The sequence below is a fragment of the Macaca mulatta genome, chromosome 5 (assembly GCF_049350105.2).
Source record: "Macaca mulatta isolate MMU2019108-1 chromosome 5, T2T-MMU8v2.0, whole genome shotgun sequence".
In the NCBI taxonomy this organism is placed as follows: Eukaryota; Metazoa; Chordata; class Mammalia; order Primates; family Cercopithecidae; genus Macaca; species Macaca mulatta.
The window spans coordinates 165262596-165289649 of record NC_133410.1 but is presented as its reverse complement, the minus strand read 5'-3'; the positions used below and the strand labels follow the sequence as shown (position 1 = coordinate 165289649).

Sequence of the window (27054 nt, the reverse complement as noted above, 5' to 3'; positions counted from 1 at the left end):
CTATCCAATACACATATTACTCTTCTTTTTGGTATGATATTAAAACTGCAGAGTACTGTATGTTTCATTATGTCCATAATAAAACACACACACACACACACACACACACACAAACACACACCTCAAAACGCCTATGAAACCTTTTGTCTTTTATTGCCATCTCACACCAAACCAGTAGGGTGTGCTCATAACTCAACATTTTACTTGTCACAGCCCCACCCTGACCCTGTGGTATTTTTACTAATGGTAAACAAAAATAGCACATGTTGTAAGAGATAAAACGCCCAATCTGCATGTTGCTCTTGCATTTGGTTTCATGGCTCATTAAAATGACATATTATGATGTACTTTACTTGCTTTGGTTTCTCTGCTGAAATGTTGATCAATGTGTTCCTCAATGAAATGAAATGTTCGTCATTGTCTTCTCCTGGTGAGTAATCCCCCAATCACCAAAATTTCTGTGTTGTCTCCTGAGTCTTTCTTTTGGACAGCGTGGCATTATTCAGAATTGGTTATAGCAGTCCTTCTCATAAATAACTACTTAAACAGAACGATGAGAAACTAAATTATGCTGCTAAATCATGTCCATATTTCATTGCATAGTACTTAAATGAACAATGCAGAAGCCATCTAGTAACATATTCCATTGCTTTTTACTTTTAAGAAGCAGACCTCATTTCTCTTGCTGGAAAGTGAAAAAGTATAGTTTGGCAAAAACTGACTTGGAGTAGAACTAAGAGACAAAAATTAAGCATGAACACAAACAGTTCTTTCCAGGATAAAAATAGTCAGCAGAACATTGCATTGGCTTTCCCTTTTGACTTTGTAATTAGTGGATGTAAAACACACTTAGTGGCCTTCGTGGGCTGTACATGTAAAAACGTTGGCTGAAGGATGCAGACAAAATGGATAATATGAGCTCATCTGTCTCTAAACACTGTTTGGTTAATGACTGTGTAGACTACAATTGTTTAATTGTACCTGGAACAACTAAAAAATGACTAAGCTTAAAAATTTCAAAGCATATTCACATTTGGATTGGCCAATAGTATATTTGCCTATATTTCTATGCAAGGTCAAAGTTAATTATTCTACATTTAGGAGAGGATGTATCTAGATATTCTATGACATCCCACAGGTCTCATCTATGTAATGCTTCATTGGGAATATCTAATATGTCTTTTTAACAAGGTGAAAACAAAAGCACACAAAAGGAGGTTACACCAAATATGAGGATTTGCAATTATTAAGACCTTTATTTAAAGATGAATTTGCTGCAGTGTGAAAAATGCAAGTCATGATGTGCTATCCATGCTCTTCCTTTCACCTCCTTCCTTACAGTTGTCAGGTGGGAACCATGCTAGTGGTTCTGGCCAATGGAGTGTTAGCAGAAATGACCTGTGTCAGGTCTGGGTTGGGATAGTTTAGGATCGGTGAGCCTCTTTTAATGCAGCCAGTCTTAAAGGCACATGTTCCGGATGGCTGGATATTACATACATTAGGGTCAACCAACACATATCAGTCTCTACTGAGTGAGAAATAAGCCTTGTGTCTGTTAAGCTTTGAGATTTTGGGGTTTGTCTGGTAGCAAGCATCAAGAATCCTGATTAAAATATAATGTTACTAGTTTTTAAATAAGTATGTAAAATATATTTTTATATAATTGCTACAAATAAAAATGTTTAATTCAATTATTGCTTATTTATTTACAAATAGATAATGTATTAATAGAGTTTGTGATTTTAAAGTGGAATGGGCTATAGAGTGAAGAAGCCCTTTTCGATTTCTGAACCCTGATCACCGATTTCCAATCCGTAGGGACAATCAATAGTTTCTTATATCTATTTCCAGATATATTCCACATATATTACATTCTTTTTTGCACAAATGAAAGCATACTATATACTATTCTTTATTTTTCTTTTGGTTTACAAGAGGTCTTCATATATTAGGAGTATTGGCCTTTTGTCTATGATACGTATTGCAAATGATTCTTCTCACAATTTCATTTGCTTTATGACAAATGCTTTTCTAATGAATAACTATTTATTTTAGTTGAATTTATGTATCAAACTTGGAAGATCTGAGATGATATTTTAAAATGCTTACCTGCTTTCTTCTCTATCTTTTGTTCTTTTACTCCCTCACATTTAAAATCTTGATACACCTGAGGAGAGTTTCTAAATATGCATCCAACTTTAATCTGTTCCTAATAAATACATAGTTGTCTCAATTCTATTAAATACTTTGCTCACTGATTTGAAATGCAACCTTTATCACATCTACTTTTCCATAAGTTCTTGAAGGTACTTCTAGATTCATTAGTCCATTATATTGACGTGTCTCCCTATTTGTGTGCCAACATCAGTCTTCAGTTCATTCTAATAACTTCTACACTCATTGCTTCAGTGATATTTCTCTTGTCCAAAGAAGATGTTTAATACACTGTGGAAGTCCTGGCCATATGTGGCAGTTGAGGAAAATGGGATAAGAGCTATGAAACAAGTAGGAGGTAGTGTGGAAAGGTAAGCCTCTCAGAATCACTGTATTTTTATTTATTTTTTGAGACAGGGTCTCACTCTGTCACCTGGGCTGGAGTGCAGTAGTGCAATCTTGGCTCACTGCAACCTCTGCCTCCTGGGTCCAAGCAATTTTCCCACCTCAACCTCCCGAGTAGCTGGGATTACACGCGCCTGCCACCACGCCCGGCTAATTTTTGTATTTTTAGTAGACACAGGGTTTGACCACGTTGGCCAGGCTGGTTTCAAACTCCTAGCCTCAAGTGATCCACCTGCCTCGGCCTCCCAAAGTGCTGGGATTGCAGTCGTGAGCCACCGTGCCCGGCCAGAATCACTGTACTTTTAAATAGTAAGCCTGAATTATTATTTTTTCTTCTTTTTAGTACTTCGGGCTATAGAAGTGAGGTTACATAGAGCACTGGGAAGGTAAGCTCATGCGTGGGTACCTACATCTTTCTATATTTTCCCATTCCCAATAATTTGAATCTGCTGATATCGTCAACTCTGTTAAGTTAGGGGTGGAAAATGTCTGATTACTTTTTTTTTTTCTCATAATGACTCATTCCACACACCCCCAAACAAAATTAATAAAAAAGATTTCAGATATATTATAGTAATACATATTTTTAGTTGTTCAAAGTTCTTCTTGGAAACTGTCTGAATCAGGGTAAAAATATAGTCCCGCAGTTTATTTGATATAATTTACATCAATCATTCAATATTTTGGATATCTCAAGTATGACAAAGACTTTGAGAAAAGTAGATAATTTTAAATAAGAGCCTAAACAGGCTAGAAAATATTTTTAAAATAAGACCTAACTGCTAAAAAGGAAACTCAAACAAAAAAATATCATTGTTTCTTTGTGATTTTCTGTGTGGTTTAGACAATTTTAAGAAAATTGCACTCAAGAGCTCAACTACAAAATTTTTGGCTTTAAAAATGAAGTTATTCTGAATCAGCTGGAAGTAGAGCTAGTAATCTTATTTTCCTTGTAAACAGGCCACTTACCATCAGTCTCTTACCTTGGACTTTGTCCTTGTTTTTGGCTGTTTGCTTTAATCTGACTGCAGTATGGCAGAATAAATTATTAGTGTATAAGTGTTCACAGAATTTCTTCCTTCCTCAACCTACTAAAGAGGATATTACAATAATCATCCCTTTATTCTTTGCTCCTCTTGAAGAATAAGCATATCAGTTGCCTGTTGTATATCAAACCATCTCAGATCTCAGGAACTTACCATAGTAAGAATTCATTTAGCTCATCAATCTATGGTCAGATATTTAGGCGAGGCTTGGTGGGGGTATTCTGATCTTGAGTGGTTTGATATACAGGTCTGGTGTATACTGGCTGCCAGCTAGGTCAGCAGCCATATCTGAACTGAGAATCTCCTATCCTCCAGCAGGCTAGACTGGATGTACTCTTGTAGTGCCATCAAATAGCAAGAATGAGAACAAACTCAGTCGGTCAAACTATTTCCCAACCCTCTGCTTATGTCCCACTTTCCAAAATTTCAGTGACTAAAGCAAATAACATGGCCAAGCTTAGGGTGAGAGTAGCGGGGGCTATAAAGTTTCATGCCAAAGAGTATATTCACAGAGAGGAGTGAGGAACTGGGGTCGTTCATACATCAATTGAGAAATAACAATGTATTGAAGGAAGAGATGTTAATTAATAAATAATCATAATTAATAGTTGATGAAAAATGATATAAGGAGTGGGAAAGAGAAGAAATGAAAGCATCATGAACTGGGAGTAGAGTAGAATTTTTTTTTTTCTTTTTGGGTGGGGAGGGAGCATGCATGAGAAAGAAACCTGCCAGGAAAGTGGAATGGAAACAAAGGGTACTTTAATGGGTGTTTCTAAAGACTTTTTATTTGCAGTCACTTTAATGTCATCCAAGAGGTCATAAGAAGAAATTCCTCTTTAATCACTTCTGGCTCTTGAGCTGTAATTTGTATGTGTCACAGCTCCATGACTAAACTGCATTGATCTCTAGATCAGAAGTGGTTACTGCAGACACTGCAGCTTGCATGCTCACAGTCATATTCCTCTTTTACATTTTTTAACAGATACATTATTTTGGTCCCAACGCAGTGTCATCTGGGAAGTCGAATGCCTGTTTGAATGTGCCAGTTGTTAAGTATTGTAAGCTCCAGACCCATCCTCTGTTCTTTTCTTTATGATTGCTATGGCTGGGATTCTGCAAGCCATTCTTTTCCTTTGCCCACTGACTCCCTGTTAGGTTCTGCCAATAGGGAGCACCAAAGGCAGTGAAGAAGAGACAAGCACCTTCCTGATTGCTTGCTCTAATAATTCACTCTTCATCTCAGCATTTGGTTTGAGTAACAGCAGTTGGTACCAGTTTCCAATTTTTTCTGTATTTCAAGGAGTAGCTTCATCATGCCAGCTCAGAGGTATCAGTGCCAGATGGCTCAAGTTCTCTTTACAGAAGTCTGAGTTCCAGCTCTGTAGGACGATCCTTTGAACTGTTAAGGCACTAGCACCAGCAGTAATCTTCTGTTTTAGGCTGGAACTGGTATCTGACCAAAAGCAATTTAATTAACCTCAAGGGGCCTTAGTTAAAGAGGTTCTAAGGTTGCTATCATTTCTAGTATTTTCTAGTGTTGTCTCAGTATATTTGTCTATGCGATGCACTCCCCTTTCACGCACAAAACTGATTGAAAAGTGAAAAATTTGAAGTGTTTAATTTAGGAATTATTTCCTGTGTCTATATTATTCTAGCCAGCTGATCTGATAGACTTCTTAGATTCATTAAATTATCAGGTTGCTAAGAAGAGGAACTCTTTAATAAAAAGTAAATATAAACGGTGGAACAGAACACATTTATTTGGAGTGAAGAGAGCTTGCCTATGTAAGAACATATTGGAAATTAAAGACAACACTTGTAATAGAAGAGAAATTTTAATGAACACTAAATTCACTTATTCCTCACAACTGTAAATAAGCCTTTTCTGTTTCTGATTCAAAAAGCTTCCAAGAGTTTAATTTTAACTTTATAACTTTCTAGATTTGTATTTCCCTAGTTAAGAGTAAATCCTTTCTGATTGTCTTCCTTTTTCTATAATCCTCTAACAAAATGTACTTATGGTTGCAAATATTTACAGTAATGTATCATGGTGGTATATATCCTGATTAAAGTGGCTACTGCTGAATTTGGTATTTATATTAAACCATGAATTGTTTTCCCGGCGCTATGGGTAGCCCCTTTCCCTAGCAATTAACATAAATTTCTGTTGAACAAAAGAGCTTATGGAAATGAAAAAGCGAAATTCATATTTGCTGGACTTTATAGAATGGCATGGGGATGTGGAGGAGAAGGAATGTGACTTTGCCTTTCTTTTGACTTATTAATGATTCTGCATAGTCTATGTGCCTGGAGACTTTAATAGCAGACACATTTTTATAAGCAAAATAGCATGCTTTATATTGGCAATGCTATCATGCATCTCATGGGCTTTCAGCTGTATTTTTCATTAAAGAGTTTCCAATAGATTTTATTTAAAACTCAGGGATAGATTGCCATATCAGTTTTAAAATACTGAAAATTATTTGGAAAGAAAACAATATAATCATAATATAAACCACAGTTTAGTACTAGAAAGCCTTAAGTAGTAGTAGCTTATTGTTTTTTTCTTTGTGTTTTCTGAATATAATTTTTGAAGTAATATATTGAATCGCAAAATAGGTTTAATTAAAATTCTAGAATTTGCTTGTAGACATATAAGTATAGTGAGATCTACGAAATTTATATAAAATGTCCTAAATCTAAAAAATGATGTTGAATCATTAATAATCCTATATGACTTTTAATCATTAACTTTAGGAATGATAATACATTCACCGAAGCACTTACATTTAACAATCACAAAGAACTCCAAAAAATAATGAATACATTATAATACTCTTGGTCTGTTTCCCTTTCCGAGAAAATGTACCACCTCTCTATTCTTCATATCAGTTAAGGGCTCCATCAATCATTCAGTTTATTTGCCTTGATCTTTGTGTCATACTTATTCTTTCTCTTGCTATAATGGTCCATACCCAATGTAATTTAAACTTTTAACTAAACTACTTCCAAATATATCTCAAAACTGGTGAGTTTTCCCTATCTTCCCATCTATTACTTCATATGTCACTTTGGGTTTGTCTGATGTTTCCTCACAGTGAGATTAAGGTTATGCATTTTGGGCAGAAATAGCACAGAAGTGAGAAGTGATTCTGTGCTCTTCCAAATGAGGCATTAGGTAGCATGGTGATTTGTTTGCCTTGTTTATTTTGTTACTGAATATTTAACTAAAATAATTTGATCAAAGAGGTTTCTTTCAGGTTTCTCGTTTGTAAATTTACTAATTCTTACTTGTAATTAATGCATATAGTGTGGGGAGGTACTTTGAGACTGTGTAAGTATTGATTTTCTCACTAAATTTTTACTTGCTGCTTTTAGTGTTCATTGACACACATTGGCTGAATGAAGTATTCCTGTGATTATTGGCAAATATGATTATCTGGTTTCATCATGACTTCTGTATTTATTAGTTGACATTCTGTTCTAATAGGAAGCTTTCTTATCTCACTCACTTAAAAATTAATGATTTCATTGGTTCATTAGTTAATAAAGTATGCGCAAAATAATTTCTATTTTATTCATTGGGTTGTGTTCTGTTATTTTGATGTTAAAATGGCATAAGGGTATTGGAGAAAAGGAATGTGACGTCTTTCTTTTGGCATATTAATAATATCAGTTGTTTACACACTTGGAAACTTAATAGCAAATATATTTATAATCTAAATAACTGATACATTCATTTAAAAGGCTAGAGGATAAGGAATTTCACAAGATGATTTGAATACATAAGATTCATATAGAAGTTTTGGAACTAAAAATTACAGTAACTAATATTAAAATTTAAATGAATTGTGTTAAAAGCGAATTAGCCAAAAAATAGAAATAACTAGTTAATTAGAAAACATGTCCATAGGAAATATTTAGAATGAAGAATAAGAAAAAGTAATAATTAAAGTTTGTGTTTAAAAAGAAAATGCAGAGCTGAAGGGAAAAGTAATGAGCTGGAAGATACCTTAAAAGCAAAGATATAAACTGAAGGCCAAATAGACAGAAGCGCAATTCAGAAAATAGCATGAGAGAAATGTGGGTGGGATATGGTGAAAAGTTTGCCTATCTGTATACCTATGTAGGCATATTAATATATCTCTCTCTATGTGACTGGCATGTAGGAGAGAGGAGAACAAGATGTACTTCAGACCTAAGCACGGTAAGTACAGAGAACATTAGACCAAGGCCTAGTCAAGACAATGAAACCCAGAAACATACAGAGCCTGTTAAAATAATACAGAGGAAAAGACAATATTATCTTCAAAGGAGCAGCAACATTGGCAGCTTACCTTTCAACAAAATGATTCAATCTAGAAGATGATCAAATGCTATATTTAATTGGCTGAAATGAGACAAAAATGGCACTGCAGAATTTTACTCTCAGCAAAATATTCTTCAAAATTAAAAGTGAACATTAATTCATACCAGATACATAATGGAATATTATTCAGCCTTTAAAAAGAACGAGATCTTGTCATTTGCCACAACATGGATGGAACTGGAGGACATTATGTTAAGTGAAATAAGCCAGGCACAGAAAAACAAATGCTGCATGTTTTCACTCATAAGTGGTGGCTAAAACAAATTTAATTCAGAGAGAGTAGAATGGTAGTTACCAGAGACTGAGAAGGGTAGTGATAAAGAGGGGATGATTAATAGGTACAAATACACAGTTAGATAGAAATAATGTGGTGTAGTGTTTGGCAGCACAACGGGGTGACTATAGTTAATATATTCTATATTTCAAAATAACTAAAAGAGTGGAATTGAAATATTCTTAACACCAAGAAACAATAAGTGCTTGAGGTAATGAATACCCCAATTACCTTGATTTGATCATTGCACATTATATGCTTGTATCAAAATATCGCATGTACTCCGGAAATATGTACAACTAATATGTATCCATAACAATTAAAAATTTTAAAAAGAATTTTAAGGAATCACATCTGCTAAATTTCAAAATAATACTAGGATATCTTCCTCTGTTTTTACTGTTTGTGTTACCCATCCAGCCCTCAAAAGAGGTAAAATTATCATATTTTCAGTGATATGATACTTTTTTGCTACCAGATATTCACTAAAAGAAATGCTAAAGAAAAATTTCAGGCAGAAAGAAAACAATTGTAAATAAAAATTTAGATGAATTACAAAAACAAATGAAGAAAAGAATGAATATAAGGGAGTAACTATACATTGATATTCTTTATTAAGCATAAATACTAACGCTATGTGACACTTATTATGCACAGGATTAAAGCACATGGCAAAGTAGCACAGGTTAGAGAGAGGGTAATTGCAGACAAAGTATTACAGAGCCTGTTATGGACTACATCACGTCTCCTTCTCTTCCCCTACAAATACATATGTTGAGGCCCTAAACCTAAATGTAGCAGAATTTGGAGACAGCCTTTTAAGGATGAGGCATGTAAGTGAGGTCATAAAGGTCTTACAGGAATGGTGTCCTTTTAAGAAAAGGAAGATACACCAGAACTGTCTCTTTACAGGCACAGAAGAGAGGTCATCTGCAACCAAAGGAGACAGACATCAACAGACTCTGACTGTACTGGCCATTGATCTTGCCTTCCAGTGCCCCACACGTGAGAAAATGCATTTCTTCCATTTAAGCCACTTCCTAGGTGGTATTCTTTTATGACAGCCCAAGCAGGCTAAAACAGAGTCCTTGCGTTATCTAGGAATGGGAAAAAGTATTAATTAAAGTAGATATTAATAGATTAATGGTATACAGTGTAGCAGGCTAACAATGAAAATAAATAAATAAGAATGTAATAACAGGTAAATATTGGGTAAAAATTGATATTAAAGCCTGATTACTCTCAAAGAAGACAAGCCAGTGTAAAAACAGATCAAAGAATAGATGAAGTAACTTGAAAAATACTGAGATAATGTATTTAAATCCAAATATATCACAATTTACATTGAAAACAATTGAATATGTCAACTAAAGACAACTACTGTTAATGACATTTTCTATCTTCTTAGGAAGGACACAGGAAAGTTAACACTAGTGTTATAGGAGAAGATACATCATAGAAACACTAACAGCAGTTAGAAAACTTTTTTTTTGTAATGGCCCAGATTGTAAATATTTTCAGCTTTGTGGTACACATATGGTCTTTGTTGCATGTTATTTTTGTGTGTTTTGTTATATCCCTTTAAGAATGTAGAAAACATTCCTAGCTTACAGGATGTACAAAATCAGGCTGTATACCAGCCCATCTGCTATGGACTCAATGTTTGTGTCCCCACAAAATTCATATGTGGAAATATAATCCTTATTATGATGGTATTCAAAAATAGGGCCTTTGGAAGGTAATTAGGTCATAAGGGTGGGACCCTCATGGATAGGATTGGTGCTCATAGAAGAAGAAGCAAGAAAGCTGGCTTATACTCTTTCTGCCATGTGAGAGTACAGCAAGAAGCTGACAGTCTGCACCCAGAAGAGAACCCTTATCAGAATCTGACCATGAACTTGGACCAGATGCCAGAAATGTGAGAACAAACTTCGGTTGTTTATAAGCTACACAGGCTATGGTATTTTGTTATGGCAGTCTGAACTAAGACACCATGCATTACTGATTCCTGATCTATAGACAAATTAGTGTAGCTATGTTAACAAATAAACAATATAGGCCCCAAGACACAAAGTATTACTGAATGCAATGGGAAACATTTTATAACAATATAGGTTAACTTAAAAAGAAGATATAGCAGTCTTAAGACTGACTATATGTAACTATTAGTATTGCCTCAAGATATATAAAGGAAAAATGGACCGAACTAAGGAAAAATGGAAAATTCTACATCTTAGACAAATATTCTTAGCAGCTGTTAGAACACAGAACAAAAATCAATAGAGATATAGAAGACATAAACAGAATGTCTAACACACTTGATCTAAAACACATTTATAAAACACTGATTCCAACAATTTCATTTCAAAAAGATTATGTCAATGGAATTATACAATATATAACCTCTGGGATTGAATTTTTTCATTCAGACTACTTCCCTAGATATTCATCTGAATTTCTGCCTGTGTTAATAATTTGTTCCTTTTTAATATGTAATTTTCAGTTACTTATATGTTTATTTTTATTGTGATAAAGAATACATAACATGAAATCTACCCTCCTAGCAAATTTTTAAGTATATAGCACATATTAACTCTAAGTACATTGTTGTACAGCAGCTCTCCAGAACTTTCTCATCTTGTGTGACTCAAACTCTATACCCATTGAACAACCACTCCTCGTTTCACACTGAAAACCATTTTATTTCCCGCTTCTCATTTTGACCATTATAGACACCTCATCTAAGTAAAATCATGCAATATGTGTCCTTTTGTGACTGATTTATTTCACTTAGTCCTCAAGGTTTATCCCTGTTGTCACATTTGTGTTTTCTTCTTTTATGGCTGAGTCATCTTCCATTGTATACATACACCACATTTGCTTTATCCATTCACCAATCAACGGATATTTAGGTTGTTTCCACCATTAGGTTACTGTAAATAGTGCTGGAAAGAACATGGGCGTGAAACACTGAAACGCTAGACAGAGGCTCCTCCTCTCTTTCCCTCCCAAGGGAGAGGCTGCCCAGCTATATGGACCTCTAGTTGCTGCACCTCCTGTCCTCTGGAACAGCAGCAAGCCACAAGCCACCCAGCTCTCTTGTGTTCTCAGTGCTCTCCAGAAACCCAGAGCAAGCTGATCCCCAGCAGGGGAAGAAAGAAGGGAAGAAAGAAACCAGTCTCTTGGGCAGACCCAGGAAAAGTCCAGACTTTGCATACATGTTTCATTCTTCTCTTTTCCTCCCAGGGAGAAACCAGGAACTAAGAGTTTTCTCCTGATCACGACATGCTGAGCTGGGAGGAGGGTGTGTTAGGAGACAGTGTGGAGAGTGAGTGCGGGGAGTTTTCCTACTGCCTTTCATGTGGCTGCTTTCATGCTCCCCCGGGGTGCAGCTGCCTCCTAACTGTTCTCTGGATTTCTCAAAAAGGGAATTGGTCTATGTATTGTTGTTGATTCAGTGCCTTCTTGGTGGAAGGAGACTCGGAGCCTTTCTGCCATCTTTCTGATAACAACCCCAATTTTACCTGACTTTTGCCCTAAAATGTTAGTCTGCCATGATTTTAGGGATGCTGTCAAAAAAAGCCTGAGAATCCTAAAGCAGAGACAATAAACTCTATTACCCGCAGTAAAGCAAGCTGCACAAGCATCAGCTCCCCAAGCAGCAATTCCTAGAGGATGTCTTGAAGAGGGCCAGGTAGTGCTTGTACATTGGCTGAATTGTGTTACAAAAGAAGATGGATGAGCTTGGAAAACCAGAGTTGTTCACACTAGATACTAAGAATGCCTACTTGCTTTTCTAGATGGAAAGAGTCTTCCAAGACTTTCAGAAAACATGCCTTTTGTTCTGGAGGGAGACAGCGTCTCTATCTTCCAAAGCTATTTGCTTCACAAACATCCTTGAGAATATAGTCCGGAAATAAAAGGAGTCAATACTTCTGTTCTCAAGATGTGAAGAAACATGAGAGGCCCATGGAGAATCATCATCCAATAGTACTAGCCAAAATAGCAAATTGTAACACAATACAAAGGTGTGAAAATATTTAGAGAGTGTTATCTGGCCATAGAAGAAATAATCTAGAAATCAGTAACAACAGTACACGTAGATAATCCTTAAAATGTTTGGAAACTAAAATGTGCTTTTCTAAATTAGATATATGTCAAGGAGAAATCACAATATTAATTAAAATAACTTATTTTCATTTAGTTAAAATATTAAAAGTTGTGGAATGCAACTGCAGAAGGAAATTATAGCATTACATACCTATATTAAAAATAGTAATTGCTAACAGTTACTTCAGTTTTATTCTACAGGTCCAGCAGAAACCATGGCAAATTAAAGCCAAAAACCCTAAGATAATAGAAATGATAAGAAACAGAAACCAATAACAATCAGAAGTAAATAGCAAAACCCAATAAACCAAAATATTATTATTTGAAATGATTCATAAAATCGAAGAACTCCCTAGTGATATAAATTATGAAAAAGGAAACTCAAGTTACCAACATAAAGAATGCAAAGGTGATATCATTGTAGACCCACAGACTTTAAAAGATAATAAACAAATGTCTTTAAGTTTAAATGAAAACAATCTTGGAAAATACAACTTTCAAAAATAGACCTAAGACCAAACCGAAAACCTCAATAGTCCTTTATGGCCATCAGAGAAATGCAAATCAAAACCGCGATGAGATACCATCTCACACCAGTTAGAATGGCAATCATTAAAAAGTCAGGAAGCAACAGGTGCTGGAGAGGATGTGGAGAAATAGGAACACTTTTACACTGTTGGTGGGATTGTAAAGTAGTTCAACCATTATGGAAAACAGTATGGCGATTCCTCAAGGATCTAGAACTAGATGTACCATATGACCCAGCCGTCCCATTACTGAGTATATACCCAAAGGATTATAAATCGTGCTGCTATAAAGACACATGCACACGTATGTTTATTGCGGCACTATTCACCATAGCAAAGACTTGGAATCAACCCAAATGTCCATCAGTGACAGACTGGATTAAGAAAATATGGCACATATACACCATGGAATACTATGCAGCCATAAAAAAGGATGAGTTTGTGTCCTTTGTAGGGACATGGATGCAGCTGGAAACCATCATTCTTAGCAAACTATCACAAGAACAGAAAACCAAACACCGCATTTGGTTTTCTCACTCATAGGTGGGAACTGAACAATGAGATCACTTGGACTCGGAAGGGGGAACATCACACACTGGGGCCTATCATGGGGAGGGGGGAGGAGGGAGGGATTGCATTGGGAGTTATACCTGATGTAAATGACGAGTTGATGGGTGCAGCACAGCAACATGGCACAAGTATACATATGTAACAAACCTGCATGTTATGCACATGTACCCTAGAACTTAAAGTATAATAATAATAATAAATAAATAAATAAATAAATAGAAATGGAATTCACAATTAAGACCTTTCTACAATGCAGTACCACATAGCAACGAAAGAAAATAAACTACTGCTACACACAACAGGGATGAATCTCATAGACATAATGATGGGAAAGAAAATGAAGCTAAATATGTAAGAGTACAAAATGCATAGCATCGTTTATATAAAGTTCAAAAACAAGCAACACTAATCTCTAGTGATAAAATTAAATATGGTGGTTACTTTTGTGTATGTGGTAATGATTACATGGGGGCCTAAGAAAGGCTTCTGGAGAGCAGACAATGTTCTGTAGTTTGGCCTTTATCTTGGGTATGTGTGTGATAATTAGGCAAAAATTAATCAAATTCTGCCTTTAGGATTTGCATTCTTTCCTGTATATATGCTATAGCTCAATAAGCATTAAAGTCAAAATACAAACTGCCAAAAAAGTATAGAGAGGAAATGGCCTGATTTCTGAAAGTTAATGGCTAAGATTGCCAAAATGTTGTTCTCCCTTCCTCTTTCTGTACTTTTTATATCAACACTGCATTAACATTTTGGAGAAGATTATAAAATAGATAACCATTACTAAACTCCATTTGTGAGATTGGATTATGTCAGTAAAGAATTAAAACCCTAGTTTATTTTTAGTATTTAGGCCATCTAAATTCACTAGATGACTTCAAGGAAGGAAAAAAAAAATCAGGGTTTATGAGGAGTCTCAGCAGGGAGTGTTTATATTAGATACTTAGCACTGTAGGATGCTGTGAGTTGGAAAACATAGGCAGATCCAATTAACAGATTCTGCACTGTGGCAACTGAATGACATTACACGTTGGACAGCTTTATGTGTGAATGTGAGAACATATTCTTAAGAAATGTTGTAACCTTATCCTATATAACTTCATAAGAATTTCTCTGTAGGCTTGGGATTTGCAATAAAAATAGAGATATGTTGGCTTCTCGTTTGTGGAATTTTCTAATAAAATTTATTGAGAATCATTATTTAAGGGAATAACACTGATTTGTTCTTATCAGATTTGAAGAATGAGAAAGAGCCCATCTGCCTGTATAGGACAAAGGAATGGAACGTATTCTTTCACTGCTACTGTCTCTATCCTAATCATTTGGACCCCCATACAATTGAGGGGCTTGCACTTATATGTGTGACAAATTAACAGAGACTGCTGCATGTGGCCAGCTGCTTTTGGATGAACCGTTGGGCTACTCATCTGACTTTTCTAAGTAATCCATTGTGTTTGAAAGGACTCATTCATAATGGCAGACTATAGATTACTTCAGAAGTGTGTTTCAAAAGAAAATACAATCCACTTATGAGTCCCAGAGTTAAAATTTAACCAATGTTCTCTTTAGAGATTTGTGAAATTTGGATCAGAAACATTACTTCTAGAAACGTATCTTGATATTTCTGACTGTCTTCTTTATACGACATGTTTAGGAACAATGACTCTTAAATTGGTATTTGTAGGTCTCTAGAGAATCAGAGCAAATGCCAAGAAAGATTGCACAAACCAGAGGTATGGAAACCTCAAAACCTGTGTGATCCATTAATCTCAATGATTGAGATCCATTATCTGATCATAAAATCTCCTCCCACTACATTTGGTAGTTTTTTCATTGGCTAACACATATTCAACAATTTTTGCTAATGTGTATTTTGGGGATTGAAATACAGCATTCCCTGCTTTTTTGTTTTATATATTATCATCTTCTCCAAAGGTTGTTGGTGAGGAAATCAAGATTGTGTGTGTGTGTGTGTGTGTGTGTGTATACACACAAATATGCTTGTGGGTATACGTATATTTCTTCTAAGTTTTGCCTTGCAAATGGGTTGAGGATAAAAAGAGGGTGCAATTAGGAAAAAGATTAAAGAATAATTGGAAAAGTTGCTGGAGAGTATGGTATACAAAATGGAAGAACAATTTTTCTAGAGTAGTGATCCTTAGTAAATATATCTTGTGAAAATTCAAAATGTCAGAGCTTATGCAAAGGAAGAAAAACCTCTTAATTATTATTTCTGGATCAATCACATTTAAAGTAAAGTATTTCAATGGAAATTCTTTGTGTTGTGACAGTCGTTTTTTAACTCATATAATTTTGCAGAAAATAACCTGTATTTAAATTACAAATAAAAATACAACAAAAATTATGAATAAGGCATTTAAGAACAAAAGGTAAAACAATTGCTAGAGGGTAGTCACTGATGTTGAATTTGGGTATCAGCTTTCTAAAACATTTGCTTTGATGAGAGAAGCTAATGTTTCTAGTGAAAAGTAATTTAAATTTTATTCCCCAGAACCACTAGTGCTTTCTGTAGGAGGCATGATAGGGGGTGAGTGATTAAGCAAAAGAAGAAGAAAAATACAGTGAATATATGCATCTTTTTGGCTTCTAAAATGGTAATTATATAGTTGTCAGGGTTTTTCCATACTCATTTGAAGCAGGTATCCATTTTCAAAATAATATTACTTAATATTAATATGATTCTTTGTGATTGGTTTAATTTCAGAATCTTAAAAGTAGGTTGTATTACCTAAGGAATCCTCATCTCTCAAAAAATGTTATTTTAAAAACTGTCAGTAATTCTTCCTCAAGTTTTTTTTTAAATTTATTCCAGAGCAGGGCTATGAACCAATTAAAAGTTTAAAAAGCTGTCAAAAGTACAATATCCCAAACAGCTCAGATTCAACCTGCAGAAAGTAATGCATTTGAGGGGAAATAATTGGAAAAATATTTCATATGCTACTGCATGGTTTTCATTGGTTTACCATGTAAATTTCCATAGACGTTTTGGAACACAGAGTGGTATTTTTAATGTGAAAGCAGGAGGGCTTTGTCTGCCAGGTGAATATTTCAGAGCTCTGAAAGCTCTGATAGAAAACAGCTTTAGATTTGGATAGAGGCAGTATGTGTGAAAAGTTATGATGAAATCAGAGAGGGGCTTTCAGTGATAGCGCTGATTTATACATAATGTTAGAGATGATTATACAACCTGTTGTTAACAATTGATCCCACAGTTGTCAACTCAGTAATTTTTAACGAGGCGGGATGATGAAATATGAGCCTTCTGATTTTGAACAATAAATACTGTTAAATAACCTGGAAAAAGGGATTTTTATTTTAATGAAAAAAAAAAGAGTAGAACTGCAACAGTGCTTAAACTCTCTGAGGATGTCAACAAACGAAATCCTACATTGTAGGCTCACCCTGGCCTCCCTACTTACAACGAGTCTCACCATCCACTCGTAGGCATCCTTCCTCTACTCTACTTTTCTTTGTGCTATTCACCCTTTAACATGTTCCAAAATTTAGTATATTTCTTATAGTCACTGTGGTTTTTTTGCAGCCTTTCTTCACTAGAAAGGGCAGGGATCTCTGCTATGTTCACTAACGTGTCTTACACTTAGGATGATGTCCATGACACAGTTGATTCTCAGTAAATAGTTTTTGAAATTAAAGTGATTTTTGTACGCCCGTTGGGAGAGATGAAAATAATAGGTAACATTTGTTGAGCCATTTCTGTGGGCCAGGTACCATGTGCCTTAACGAGGTATATGTTAAGTCTTTTCTTTTGTTCCGTTTTCTCATTTAATCCTCACAAATAACCTTATGAATTGAATTTTAGACAGGGGGCTGAGGCTCAGTGAAGTTGAGATCAAATGGCCAGTAGGAAGCAGAATTTGGGATTGAACTCATTTGTCCAACCCCAGAACTTTTCTCTTCATCACAAAGCGTATTTCTTTAGATCATATTTCACTCTTTCCAATGTTTGAATTTAAATATGTATGTGTCAATTCTACTTCGACTTCAAGGACTTCCAAATCATAATGAACAATTCTAGCAATAATTGACAAATTTGTCTGTGGAAAATTGGCATTCCATGGTAATTGAGTTGTACCACTGACTTTTGTTTGCTAGTTCTCAGAGTACGGAATTTTGGCAATTTTTTACTTGGTGAGCACACACAGAGCCAGAATGTTGTCACCAACTGTTTTGTCTTGGCCAGGAGTGACTCTTCCAAAGACAGAACTTCAGAAAAATGCAGGCCTGTAATTGCTACTGGAGTCACGGTCCTCTTCTGGGGACATATGTATGTCTGTTTGTGTGGATGACATAAAATCCTGTAAATTGGCTAAGAGTGGTCATTTTTTTTTTTTTTTCATTTTCACAGTTATTTCAACTAGGTAGTAAAGAAAGCCACAAGATTAAAGAATTAGATTTGCTTGGGATCTAAAATAATCTCTGAGTGTAGTTGCCAATGTTTGCTTATTTTATGTTATAGGAAATGTAGCATTAAGGGCAAGTAAAAAAGAGAAAATCATTGCTAGTTTCAATATTGATTCACCACCAAAAGCTGTTGGCTCTAGATTTTGTTAATATTTATATTGAAAATTGAAGCACAGATGTGTTATTTACTTATTAATTTGGTCAGTGTCAAGATCAAAAGCCAAGTAATTGATGTATTGCAATCACTATAAAACAGAGAATCCAAGTCGGATTCTGAATCAACTGGTTTTAGACCTTGATCTTCAGTAACTCGAAGACATTTACTTTCATTTCTAATGTGCACTCAGCACTTAACTTTACCAATATATTTAATTGACAATATGTATATTACACTGATATGTTTAAAAGACTGACTGATGCATAATTGTAAAAATATGACATATATGCTAATTGGCCATGATTTGATGTCATAAACTGTGGGATGATCTATATTAGAGAATGTTTTGTCCTTTTTGATGAAAAGATACTGATACATTTATAATATCACAACATGTGAAATTAAATAAGCAAGGGGCCATTGGCCTAAGACTGTCTCCATGCTTTGAGTCTCTATCTAACAAACTGCAATCTAACTTAGTGTGTAAACAGACTGAAACCTAACTAGGAGTATATTTTTATAAGAACTAGCTGATTGCAGCCAATATAAACAGCTGAGCTATAGCCAGTCACAACAACGAATTGATCAGACCATGCCCAAATAAGACAAATGCCTCATCATCCCATACCCAAATAAATCAAATGCTTGGCTGTAGCCAATCAGGTGATTTCTCTGCTTTGCTTCCCTGTTTCACCTGTCAAAGACTGCTGCTCACACTGCTGGGCAGAGATCTTTGAACCACTTCTCGTTCTGAGTGCTGCCCAATTGGTCAATCATCCTTTGCTCAAATAAGCTCTGTTAAATTTAATTTGCCTAAAGTTCTTCTTTTAACAAATACAATTATTTTTCACAGGAATATTTTTGAATATACCACTAAGTTCTTATGAATGACTAATAACTCTCTTATTAAATGAACATAAATTTTTAAAAGTTCTTAATAACATGAATAGCAACTAAGACAAAATTGGTTCCTGTCTAAGAAAGGCATGTATGACAGTTATTTTTAAGAAAGGCAGTAATTGGCATTATATTGCATCTTAGTTATTTCATTATGTAACATTTGAATATATTTTAATAATGGGAGTATATTTATGTAGACTTTATTTACTGTAGTCTGTTATGCCATAATATAGTACCATCAAATGAATTATATTTTAACTTTCACTTGTGGCTTTTCCTTTCTATGTATGTGTGTGTGTGTGTGTGTGTGTGTGTGTGTGTGTGTGAGACAGTCTCATGCTCCCTCCGCCTCCCAGGTTCAAGCAATTCTCCTGTCTTGCCTCAGCCTCTGGAGTATCTGGGATTACAAGCATGTGCCACCATACCCAGCTAATTTTCATATTTTTAGTAGGGACGGGGTTGCTCCACGTTGGTCAAACTGGTCTTGAACTCCTGACCTCAAGTAATCCACCCACCTCGGCCTCCCAAAATGCTGTGGTTAGAGGTGTGAGCCACTGTGCCCAGCTAATGTATGTATTCTCTGAAACATATTTTTAAAAATTATTTTTAAAGATTAAAATATTTTAAAGATTAAAATAATTTTTAAAGATTTTAAACTGTGGTTGACCTTTTCACTTATCATTATTGATAGTTAAAATACACAAACTTTTCTATAACCATGTCAATTTCATTTATGTTTAAATTTGCTTCTTGGAGTAGGAAAGATGTATAGTTTTAGATAAGTCACAGGAAATGGCCTAAAATCCTTCGAATGTCCAGGAAATTTGTCATTGCTCATGAATGTTAAATAATAATCAGAAGCCATGGTCTTAACTATGCAAAGTTTGTGTAATTACTCTTTTTGACTGTCCTCTAGGATTTCTCATAGCTGTGTTACTTTCTGGTCAAACACATCTGATATTTTTCTAGAACATTTTGAGTTTGTTGTGAATATGCAATGAGATGCCTATAAAATGCCTAACCTAAACTAAAGCAAATTCAAAATTTTAGTACATGGTTGGCAGGTTTAGGGTAGTAGAAATGGCAAGGGCTTGGAAATTGGCAAGGTGTAGGTGTATACTCTAACTTAGCTACTTACTAGCCATGTGACTGAGGGGAAGTAACCTTACTCTCTGTGAGCCTCATTTTCCTGATTTGTAAAAATGAGAATTACAGCACTTATTGTCTTATGTTGTAAAGATGAAGATGAACTGTTGACTTCATTTATTCATTCAATACTATAATTGAGGGCCTACCTGGAGCCCAGCGATGTTCTAGGTTCTTGGGATGGATGTAGAAGATAACTTGTTGCCATAGAGCTTCAAGTTTAGTTTATTAAAGTACCTATTACATAAAATTCTATTTGAATATCTTATTCATTCACTGGCTTGTCCTGGCATTCTTTCTTTTCTTCCTGTTTCTTAGACATATGCTTTTTTTCAAGTAATAAGAAATCATCCGTAGTCTTTTTTTTCCCTCAACCTCCAGGGGTTGGAGGTTCCAACACCTAAGACTCCCTGAAACTCATAGTTTGGTTTTGTGGCTTCTTTTTATACTGTTTTTTTTTTTTTTAAATCAAAAATAGCCAAAGTAAGCATCTGCATTTGTGTTCTTTCAAAACATTTATTGTTAATAATCTCATTTTAAATTTTGTATACACTTCCCATATATATGATTCCCATAATATCTCATAGGTGACCATTAAATGCTAGACATGGTTAGTACTTTATGCCCTCAGAGAAATTGTTTTATGCACATCTGTGTGCCCAATGCTGCTATAACTTCTCTCAGAATGCAACAAAAAAAGTCCTGTAAGAAAGTAAACTTCAGTAGGTACATAGGAGAGCCAAACCACTTATCTATTCTACAGGATAAAAATAAATAAATAAATCACACAGAAGACACTCAATCTGAATCTGGTATTCTGAATATGTCATGAGAGTATATAAATTACATACTGTATAATATGATTAATTGTTAAGAGATTAGAGAAGTTAAAAGAAGAGAGAAAAGTGTAGTTAAATGTAGACTTATGACATATTTAGATCAACCCTTCTCTCGTCTCTTCCCTCCTCAGCCTCCCCATCTCCTACAGGCTTCCTTAACAAGAAATTTTACTTTTTGCTCTTATTCAATTCATGGCTGTTATGGTAGCCTGAAATTAGTTGAAATAATAATTTTGAACTAACTCTGATAAACGTATTTACTTATAAGGTCTATTACACTCAAATCATAACCATATGGTATTTCAAAATCTGACTGACTTGTTACATTGGCAGCAGGAGTGGAGTAATATATATCTGAAGCCTGGAGTCATCACAAGAGACTTAAGAGTGTCACCCTCACTAAAAAAGTGAGATGCCAAATGATATGAAATTCCAAAGAGAAATTTCACAGAAAGGGTGAGATATGGAGATTTTGGAAGACCACAAATGCAGATGCTCACTTTGGCTATTTTCCATAAAACAATACAAACAATAGCCACGAAACCAAAGTGTGAGTTTCAGGGATACTTACTCATTGGAACCCACAACCCCTGGAGTTTGAGGAAAAAAACACTACAGACGATTTCTCATTACTTGAAAAGGAAATGTATGTCTAAGAAATAGGAAGAAAAGAAAGAATTCCAGGACAAGTCAGTGAATGAATACAATATTGAACTACATTCTTCAACGTTTATTTTTTCTTTAAGCTATAGCATTTGAACTAATGGGAATGATATTAAGTGAGGGTATAAATGAGGGAACAAGCAAACAGAATAGATCTAAAATATGATGATTATATAAAATTGTGCTTACTGTTATATTTTTTTGCTATTCTACTCACATGCCTGCCTGTACATGGCTTAGCCTGTAGGAGAACCAAGAAATTTTTATTAAAAGAGACCCCAGTAATCACCACTGGCAAAGGTCTTATGGTGGAGAAGGGATGGTCAATGAAACTGAATTAATTTGCTCAAGGCCACTCAGCAGAAAATGACAGGGCAGGAGTGTCAAATTCTGGACATGTACTCTTGTGCTCTGTTGTAAAAATTGTTTTACTTCACATTGTTTACCCTGAGATTCAACCCCTGGACAACTCAAACATCTGATAATTTATCTTTTCTTAGAAAAACATACATTTTATTAAGAATTTTAAATAAACTAGCATAGAATTGCACCTCACTTAACATTTTAACATTAATCTATTGTTAATGATCTCATTTAAAATTTTGCATATGCTTCCCATAGTTTTTTTGAGTTGTTTGGCCTCAAGGCTTATAATATATTCTAATATCCTCAAATTCATTTTATCTTTCTTCATCTTTACCATTTTCTCTTGTCTACTTTAACCTTTTTCTTAATGTTTATTTCATTTATTTTTATCCTTTTTTTTTTTGTAAGATGAAGAAAGCGTTTCAAGGAATTCATTTGCCACTGACTACAACTTTGGTCATCTTCTATATGTTGAAATAAGCATGTTTTCATTGTTACTTTCTAAATAACCTACATTTGGAGTTCTGGTTGCTTCTGATTCAATTCTTCCACAGGATTGAATTGAAGAGAAACAAAAGCAGTTAATGGTTAGAAATATGGGCTATATAATTTGTGCTTTATGTAATTTTTTTGAGATGGTCTTTATGGACCAATATTTATTTAGGTAATTGTATTTATACAGACATTTTGAAAAGTTGAAATTACTTACAAAATGTGCATCTTTATAAATGTGTTCTTTTATTGTTAATATTACTTTGCATTTTTCAACATTATAATATTCTGTGTTTAAAGCTCACTAAATCATATTTTAAAGTAAATTAACCTGCTTTAATAAAAAAAAAAACCAGCAAAGGTACAGTAAAAATATGGAATCTTACACATCTCACGGGTCCACTGTCATATATGTGGCCCATCGTTGACCTAAAGGTTGTTACGCTGTGCGTAGCTGAACTTGCTCTCTAGTACACAGTGTCTTCCCCACCACTCCCTGTTCATTAAGGCTGGCCCTCTTTATAGATCTGCCTTATTCCCCAGTCCCTGTGGTCACTTGGAATTGTGATCATTAATCTAGAGATTTTCACCTATATTATTATTATTTATATATGTTACTTTTAGATAAAGTTTCACCATTTACTTCATATTTACATGTCATTGAACTAATTTAACATTTACTGTAAGTCTTTTTACATGACGAACTATCTTTTAAAAAAATTACTTTTTATCAATTTTTAGCTGTTAGAATAGTTTTGTATTGATTTTTGTAAGCTATATGTGTTAGCATAATCTCTTTTGAGCTCTTGCGTATTTGTAAATATCTTTTTTTTCCTGTGGGCTGTACACATAACAACCACTTGGTAGAATATCCAAGTTGTGGGTTTTTTGTTTGTTTGTTTTACCATTTGAAAGAAGTGTTACCTGATTTTTATTAAATTTAAAAATGTTTGGGTGATTTTAGTATATTTTCTTTATCATTCTAACTTCATTTTTTATTTTGGGTATGCTAAGATATAAGTCTCTCTAATTTTTATGTTCAAAGATTATTGAGCCTTTTTGATCTATAGATTGGTAATTTATTTAGCATAGGAACTTTTTCTTTCATAAATCTTTCATTATTCCTTCTGTTTTAGACATTGTGGTTTCTTTCACAGTAACTTCTACTATTGTCTGGTTGTATTTGTATTGTATGTCTTTCAAAATTATAAATTCTTATGTAATATTTTCCTTTCTTTACACTGATTTTCCTCTGTGTTATTAGGAAATTTATCTAGCTGGTTCTCTAAATTAGGATTTTATTTTTATTCTATGTCAATTTTAATTTTTATCACCTCTAATATGTATTTTATTATTGCTATTAGTTTTCCTCATCTAACTCATCTTATTTTAAAAATTATTTTCTCCAGCCTAAAAAAGATGGTATAATCAATAAACCAAAAACTGCACCTCATTAAGGTATACAATTTGGTGAGTTTGGACATACCTGCAACACAGGTAACTATCACCACAGTCAAAGTAATAAACATATCTATCACATTCAAAAGTTTCCTTGTGTTCTCTTTTTTGCAGTAAAAACACTTAACATGAGATCTACAGTCTTAACAAAATTTTAAGTGGGCTATATCTTATTGTTAACTGTGAGTACTATGTTGTAACAGCAGATCTTTGGGACTCATTCATCTTGTAGAAAGGTAACTTTATTTCTCTTGAACAACCATTCTTCATCGCTACCTCCCTCATGCCCTGGTAATCACCATTCTGTTGTCTACTTCTGTAGAGCAATATTTTCAATGTCACATGTAAGAGGAATCAAGCAGCATGTGTTCTTCTGTGGCTGACATTTCACTTAGCATTGTGTCTTCCAGGTCCATTTGTGTTGTCACAGATGGTAGCATTTTCTTCTCATTTTTAGGGCTGAATAATATTCCATTGAATGTACTTACCACATTTTAAAACTCTACTCATATGTCTTTGGACATTTGGGTTGTTTGACATTTTGGCTATTATGAATACCTGCTGCCATGAACATGGGAGTGCTGATATGTCTTCAGGTTCCTAAGTTCAATTAATTAGGATATATACCCAGAAGTGAAATGTTGGATCATACGGAATTCTATGTCTACTTTTTTAAGGAAACTCCATCCTGTTTTGTATGGTGGCTGCATCATTTTAGATTCTTACTAACAGTGTACAAGAATTTCCTTTTCTCCACATCATCATCAACATTTGTTTTTGTGTCTGTATTTGTGTGGGTATGTGTGTTTTGACAGTGTCCATCCTAATAGGTGTAAGGTAATATCTCATTGCAGTTTCAATTTGCATTTCCCTGGTGAAGAGCAATGTTAAACATTTTTATTTTTATTTTAAATTGTTTAAAATTTTACTTTAAGTTCCAGAATACATGTGCAGAATGTGCAGATTTGTTACATAGGTATACACGTGCCATGGTGGTTTGCTGCACTTATTAACCCTTACTCTAGGCTCCCTCCCCTCGCCCCCTACCCCACACGGGTGATGGTGTGTTTTGTTCCCCTACCTGTGTCCATGTGTTCTCATTTTTCAACTCCCATTTATGAGTGAGAACTTGCGGTTTTTGGTTTTCTCTTCCTGGGTTATTTTGCTGAGGATAAGGGCTTTCATCTTCATCCATGTCACTGCAAAGGACATAATCTCATTCCTTTTTACAGCTGCATAGTATTCCATGGTGTATATGTGCCACATTTTCTTTATCCAGTCTATCATTGATGGGCATTTGGGTTGGTTCCATGTCTTTGCTATTGTAAATAGTGCTGCAATAATCATATGTCTTTGTAGTAGAATGATTTATATTCCTTTGGGATATATACTCAATAATGAGATTGCTGGATCAAATGGTGTTTCTGGTTCTAGATCCCTCAGGAATCACCACACTGTCTCCCACAGTGGTTGAACTAATTTACATTCCCACCAACAGTGTAACAGGGTTCCTATTTCTTCATGGCCTCGCAAGCATCCATTGTTTCTTCACTTTTTAATAATTGCCATTCTGACTGGTGTAATATGGTATCTCCTTGTGGTTTTTATTTGCATTTCACTAATGATAAGTGATGTTGAGTTTTTTATCATATGTTTGTTGGCTCATAAATGTCTTCTTTTGAGAAGTGTCTGTTCATATTCTTTGCCCATTTTTTGATGAGGTTGTTTGTTTTTTCTTGTAAATTTGTTTAAGTTTCTTGTAGATTCTGGATATTAGCCCTTTGTCAGATGGATAGATTGCAAAAATTTTCTCCCATTCTGTAGGTTGCCTGTTCACTCTGATGATAGCTTCTTTTGCTGTGCAGAAGCTCTTTAGTTTAATTAGATCCCATTTGTCTATTTTGGCTTCTGTTGCCATTGCTTTTGCTGTTTTAGTCATGAAGTCTTTGCCCATGCCTATGTCCAGAATAGTATTGCCTAGGTTTTCTTCTAGGGCTTTTGTTGTTTTGGGTTTTACATTTCAGTCTTTAATCCATCTTGAGTTAATTTTTGTGTAAGGTGTAAGGAAGGGAGGTCCAGTTTCAGTTTTCTGCATGTGGCTAGCTAGTTTTCCAAGCACCATTTATTGAATAGGAAATCCTTTCCCCCATTGCTTGTTTTATCATGCTTGTTTTGTCATGCTTGTCAGGTTTGTTGAAGATCACATGGTTGTATATGTGTGGTGCTATTTCTGAGGTCTCTGTTCTGTTCCATTGATCTATATGTCTGATTTGGTATCAGTACCATGATGTTTTGGTTACTATAACCTTGTAGTATAGCTTGAAGGTAGGTTGCATGATGCCTCCAGCTTTGTTCTTTTTCCTTAGGATTGTGTTGGCTATACGGGCTCTTCTTGGGATCTGTATGAAATTTAAAGTAGTTTTTTTCTAATTCTGTGAAGACAGTTTGATAGGAACAGCATTGAATCTATAAATTACTTTGGAAAGTATGGCCATTTTCATGATATTGATTCTTCTTATCCATGAGCATGGAATGTTTTTCTGTTTGTTTGTGTCCTCCCTTATTTCCTTGAGCAGGAATTTGTAGTTCTCCTTGAAGAGGCCCTTCACATTTCTTGTTAGCTGTATTCCTAAGTATTTTATTATCTTTTTAAGCAATTGCTAATGAGAGTTCATTCATGATTTGGTTCTCTGCTGGTTTATTGTTGGTGTATAGGAATACTTATGATTTTTGCACATTGATTTTGTATCCTGAGACTTTGCTGAAGTTGCATATCAACTTAATGAGTTTTTGGGCTGAGACGATGGGGTTTTCTAAGCATAGTATTATGTCATCTGCAAACAGACAAAATTTGACTTCCTCTCATTCTATTTGAATACTCTTTATTTCTTTCTCTTGCCTGATTGCCCTGGCCAGAACCTCCAATACTATGTTGAATAGGAGTGATGAGAGAGGGCATCCTTGTACCGGTTTTCAAAGAGAATGCTTCCAGCTTTTGCCCATTCAATCTGATATTGGCTGTGGCTTTGTCATAAATAGCTCTTGTTATTTTGAGATACGTTCCATTAATACCTGGTTTATTGAGAGTTTTTAACATGAAGGAATATCGAATTTTATCAAAGGTCTTTT

At 34.7% G+C, this 27054-nt stretch overlaps 1 long non-coding RNA gene across 1 annotated transcript in view; it reads left to right on the top strand.

Moving 5' to 3' along the window:
• Window positions 1-288: 288 nt before the first annotated feature.
• LOC144340929 (uncharacterized) overlaps window positions 289-27054 on the top strand; it is a 167319-nt gene continuing 140553 nt past the window's right edge. Inside the window, exon 1 of the long non-coding RNA XR_013417481.1 lies at window positions 289-430. This is a non-coding gene — a long non-coding RNA (uncharacterized LOC144340929). The remainder of the gene's footprint in view (window positions 431-27054) is intronic.